The sequence below is a fragment of the Crassostrea angulata genome, chromosome 2, assembly GCF_025612915.1.
Source record: "Crassostrea angulata isolate pt1a10 chromosome 2, ASM2561291v2, whole genome shotgun sequence".
NCBI lineage: Eukaryota > Metazoa > Mollusca > Bivalvia > Ostreida > Ostreidae > Magallana > Magallana angulata.
Genome location: NC_069112.1, coordinates 61,708,292 through 61,714,362, shown reverse-complemented (window position 1 = coordinate 61,714,362; position 6,071 = coordinate 61,708,292). Strand labels below are relative to the sequence as shown.

General features: G+C 31.5%; 1 pseudogene; it reads left to right on the top strand.

The window, feature by feature from the left end:
- Positions 1-3,299: 3,299 nt before the first annotated feature.
- Positions 3,300-4,499, top strand: LOC128172722 (uncharacterized; annotated as a pseudogene).
- The last annotated feature ends 1,572 nt before the right edge of the window (positions 4,500-6,071 follow it).

The window sequence follows — 6,071 nt, the reverse complement described above, 5'->3', positions numbered from 1 at the left end:
TCTCTCTTAAGCAGTCACCACTTGCAAAACATTTTGTATTTAAGATCCTTAGCTCAATTTGACAATTGGTAATCAAAGTACAGATACCAGGCTTATTTGACGTGTATTTAAAACATAATGACATTATAACTAAAAAGACACATTAAGTCATTTTTAATAAATAAACTGAGTTGATATGCATATCAACATTTATTTATGTTGATAAACCATCAAAGGATGTGATAATAACAAATGCAGACCCTATAGATGATTTAATAATTATGTAGTGCGTATTTTGTAAACAGTTTTTGTGAAGAAATAATCCCTGCAGTTTTTTTACAAGGTTTTTTACATCTTGATATACATCTGTAGGTATTGGAATTAATGGCTATTGTCTGCATCTCTTTTCAAGAGGTGATTTTACATTTGATTCAATAACACATTTTTTTTTAAAGACGTCACATGTTAAATTTAATTCCACATTGTTTAGACATGTACAGAACTTGTATGTAAAGAAACAATTAGTTTTGCAGCCGTTCTTTGATATTTGTATCAATTTGTTTCTTGTCTGTGTTTTCTTTTGAATGTTCCAATGTGACAGACGTTTTTGGCTGTATGAAGTAATACAGGTATAATGGGGAAACAGAAATTATTTTTTGAGTTGCAGTATGGGGATTAAGCACATGACAGGAAGTTGACTGCCATATTGTATTGAAAGATATGAATACAATGGGATGGAGTTTCCTACAGCTTTCATGGACTTTCCTAATGATTTTGAATACTCTATGGTCTGTTCATTATGTGCAGACTTTGATTTTGATGTTTTAGAGTTGTTTATCAATGGTGTAAACTTTCTGGTTTTCTTTGAAGTAGCTGAATTTACCACATGCACATTTTTCTGTGAAATCAATGGTTTTACATGAAAAAATATTTATATTTTGCATGATAATGATGATGATTTCATAAAGGAAAGAAACAGCTTCACAAATCATACAAGGTACGTTCACTGTATATTATAGGGATTTTTCAACTTGATTAGAAGTATTGTAAGGATTAAAAATAAAATGTGTTGTGAGCTCTTGCTTTATTGTACAACAGACCTTTGACATAGTGCCATTCTTTATCCAGACTTGCAAAGTCTTCTGTTGAGTCAAGCCAGTGATCAAATTCTGTAAATTAGGACTATTTTTTAAACTTTTGCCAATTGATTCAATTTCTTTATAAAAAATGATTGTCTTATGCCTCGAAGTCCATGGGACCAAGGAAATACTTTGAGGGATCAAGAGTTCGAGTTTTCAAGAGTTTGGAATTTTACCGGGTTGACTGACGGGTTTAACACGTGCATAACACACCGCTTTCTTTTCAATTATATATACAAATCTGGGTGTTTTAAAAACTAAATACTAGAAACAAATATTGAATAAAGTGATGATAATTATAATTTTATGCATCGTATAATGACCAGATTGTTCAGTACTACTGGACTGTGAGACGACATGTTGTAAACTAGATAACTAGCTGAGTATCATCCACTGGTCTTTCACCAGCTGTAAGCACTTGTTCATTAATAATCATTATATTAATGACAATGATGCTGATCTGCATAATTTCTACAGTTTTTAATTCATAAATTTCTATTATAGATTAGGAAACGGTATGGTCAATCTTCGAACAATTATTAAGTGTCGCCTGAATAAACAACCCGTTACAAGGCGGGTCTCGCGTGCATGCAGCGTAGAGCCATGTTAATTAGGTAACGTTTGCCTATACATAGCCACTTCAAGGTGTCAAAAGTAAACAATAGATTATGAATAACAGGACTGCAGTTTGACTTTAAGGGATCAAGAGTTCAAGAAATCAAGATAAAAAATGCTTAATTATATAAGGTAAAAATCGGGACCCTAAATCTCACTTCAAGTTATCAAGAACGAGTGATCAAGAACTTCAAGCGATCAAAGTTCGATCCTTTAAGAGTTACCTGTTTTTCTTTTCTATAAGACGCGTCTCTTTAAAGAATTTATCCATAGGTTTAAAAGATATGAACAAAAGTGTTTTTTTTATTTTCAGAAATAATTTTTTATGAAAAAAATGAAACATCTTATTAACAATATCTGACATGATTTATTACATTTTTATGTTATGCATTTATTCTCATTGAATTTAAAACTCTACAGTGATTCATGTGGGATATATATATATGACGCTAGTATTGCAGAAAAAATACACAACTTGTATAAGCTATATTTTGCGGCGTAAATCTGTCTTTGACTGGCAAAAATTTTAAATCATAGTTTAACATACCTGTTATTGCTTAGTGTGTGAGCGGTAGATCGAGTTTACTTGGAAAAAAAACTTGATTTTTTTATTTGATTCTTTGTTCACAACGATAGCGTCTTCGATGGTCAAACTGACAAGGCTGCGCGGGCTGTACATTGCATAACACTCAAGTACAGCAGTGCTAACAGAAGCGATGTAGGTCAGCACTTAGTATTTCTGACCAGTTAATGTAAACAGCTTTAAAGACCTGCTGGGTGAATAATTAAAAACATTAGCAAGTGTTTTTTTGTTTGCTTTAAAAACATTAACTCTTTTTGGTGTTTTGGTTTTAGAAACAAATTAAAAATACCCTTTCGTCTTATTCATTTCCATGTTCCATATCAAAGAAAATATGACAATTGCTTCTAATTTTAAAAAATCCAATCATTAATTTAAGGATTGCATTGATGTGTTTTAATAATAAAAAAATCGACAATAATAGTAATGCAGTCTGAAATTCCCCGAACAATTTACAAGTCGTGTAAAAATTAGGAACAGATGCGTAATTAAAGCCCTCGTATTCGCCTTTAATAATCACGATAAAGCAAAAGGGAATTCCAAACCCGTAGCAATCCGTAAAACCCCCCAGAAATTACGAACATAAACGCAGACCTTTATATGATTTTGGTAATAATTATTTCTTTTTATGATTAGTCAAAAATAGGTGTATAAAACAATAAAATTTTATCTTTATTTTACAGACAAAAAAGCAGCTCATTCGTTTGTTGAGCAGCACACTGAGCAGATAGTCGCTGCCTTTAATCAGGGGAAAGACAATCTTATTGATGGACAAAAGCAGTTGAAATCAACAAGATCAGGATCTGGACAACGAAAAAGAAAATCACGGCAAAAATGAGAAAAATGTTGGACGAGCATTCATCAGAGGCTGTAGTTCCTGCTGCTGTACCCAAACCACCAAGTGCAGCTGTAAAGCATCTCTAAGATACCATAATGTAAAATCATTCTGTATACTGTTTAACACCAAGATTCTGTCATAAAGCTTGATGTACCTCAAACCTCATCTACATCGTCTTCTTGTAGTGGTGCAGATGAAGATACGGTTATTGTGGAAAAAAGTGTAAGAAAATTATATTTCGGCTAGCATATCTTAAAACTTGTATATGTGGTTTTGAGCTAATAAACTAAACTAAACTTAACATGGACAGAGGCATGGGTACCATGAAAGAATAGGTTGTTTATTGTTTTTATCAACTGTTGTCAGCATGAACATGAGGAAGCAACACGAAGTTATTATATCAACATTTTGTCTACTGCTGCAGATTTCATACATGTCATAACATCAGGATCTGTTGTCTCCAAATCCACAACAATTCAAAATGTTTGTTTTTTGTTGTCGTTTTTTTTATTGGGGGGGGGGGGGGCACCTCTAAAAATATAAGAAAATGGCTCATTTTACTATAAATGCATGACAAAAAATTACCAGCAATGTTATTGTTTTAAAGTGGACTTTAGGAAACTGGCTTAGCTGCAACCATAATGAACCCAGCACCATCCACCTCAATCATCAACTTGAATCCAAAAAAAAATGTAAGAGTTTATGTTTGAAATTAATTACCGTAGTTGTTATAAATGATATAACATATTATCAAGTAATCATAATGTAGTGCTTTTTTAACTAAATGCATTACATGTATTTTTTTCCGTTTTCAACAAGATATCGTGAAACTACCTTTACCACATCAAAGAGAAAGACCATCTTGCCTTTCCATTTCTCTTCTATTAGGAGATCCCCTAGATTGATGAAGAAACATGTAAGTCTTAATTCAATAAATAAATTTATTAATTTCTATACGTTTAGAGAGACGCCTTACATTTAAAACTTGTACACACAGTATGTACTCAAATTTAAGGCTTCAAGACTGGACACTTTGAATCGAAGAAATGCCATTCAAACATTGGTACCAATTCATTCAACTCCAGAAAAAGCAAGACACAACCTCGATTTTGTAATTGTGAGCAATCCACCATCTTCAGCTACATTCCAACACCAGCTAAGCAACCCTTATGAAAACTTCACAGAAATGAATACTGGTATACAGACACAGTCAAAGTCCAATATAAAAACAGCCGATATCAGAAATACTCAGAAGAAATTCAAATTTCTACGCGAAAGATCAGAAGCAGTTATAAGATCCAAATTAAACATTATGATTCTGGGGAAATCAAAATTTAGTTTGCAATGAAAATAATATGATCTGCATCATTTTAATACCTTACATTGTCAGATGCTTTGACCAAGAAGTTCAATATAAATGTATTGAGAAGATTAGGGGCTTTTTGGGTTGAAAGTTAGCAAGATATGATAAATCTTGATTGTCATAGTTTCCCTTTATTTTCAATACTTAAGGATGTTGTGATTGAGGATCAGCTAGGGTTGAATGACTTATTTTTACATCATTTAGTAATTACGTATCATAAATATATGATAAAACACAGAATATCAGGCATTCTGTTTCGGTTTAAGGGAGGGTTTGTATTTTAAGAAGTTTATTTGTTAAGAACAGTTAATGTAGAAGATGTTTAATATAAATAACATGTAATTGATTTTTTTTATGTTTTTGTGTGGTGGACATATATATATATATATATATATATATATATATATATATATATATATATATATATATATATATAGATATGTGACTATGTTGATCTTTTCCTTTCATCAGCCAAGAGAGCAATAATTTGTATTCAAATACATGTACTTTAAGCTTTTTTATCAAAAGGGTTGCATGTTCATTTCAAAGTCAACTAGTAAACTAATTGTTCATGGAACAATTAGGAGGTCTTTACACCATTCATTTACCGTCTTGTTTTGCGGGAAATCTGTAAATTAAAAAAAAAAAAACCATGACGTTTCCGAAGATGTACAGGTAATTATCATTTTTCTGCATCTTTAGTATACAATTTACTGCAGTGGTTTTTAAAAGGCTAACCGGTGTTTTAAATATGTTCTGTAAATTTTTCTTTACGAATTCAAATATGTGAAAAAATTGAAATAAATCAGCAATACCGATTCAATGTTCAGTTGCAATCAGCAAACATCGTATAACACCTTAACTACATGTACTGAGAATCAAGGTGAAGTTCCAGTTATACTAAGATAAAAGTAAACGAAGTTACAAAGTGAAAATTCAATTACCCGATTTGCAAATAAGATCTTTAGTATCGTCATGATTTCTTTTCATAGCAATGTATATATCTTGCATAGATTGCACTGTATCAAATTTTGATCCCAACTTCTCAATACGTGTACTCTTATATTATTTTTTAAACCAAACTTTAAATCTGAAATAATGCATCACATATTTAACAGCTGTTATCTTATTGACATCATTTAAGACGAGAGTTTATTGCATCGGAGACAATAATAGATCACATGTCATAAAAAAAATACAAATATGTAGACGTTTGTTGCTTATCTAAGCAGTTTGAGCGAGGTAAAATAACAAGTTCCAATGTTTTTTTAAGCAAGAAATAAATAGAGTCCAGGGGATTCCAAATACATATGCATACACTTGTGTGTACGGAAAATTTTACGTGTTTATTTTTCAATGCTGTGAATAACTTTACGGATTTATAACGCGCGTTATTCAATTTGTAAGTTCACCTGACGGCAGTTATTGTCATAACGATGTCAAAAATAAATTACTTAATGCTATAATTAAACTCTTAAAAATTAGCAACCCGTTATATGGTATTTGTTTGAACATTAAGCCTTACTGCTGTTTTGTTTCCTTGATTTTTCGAGACAT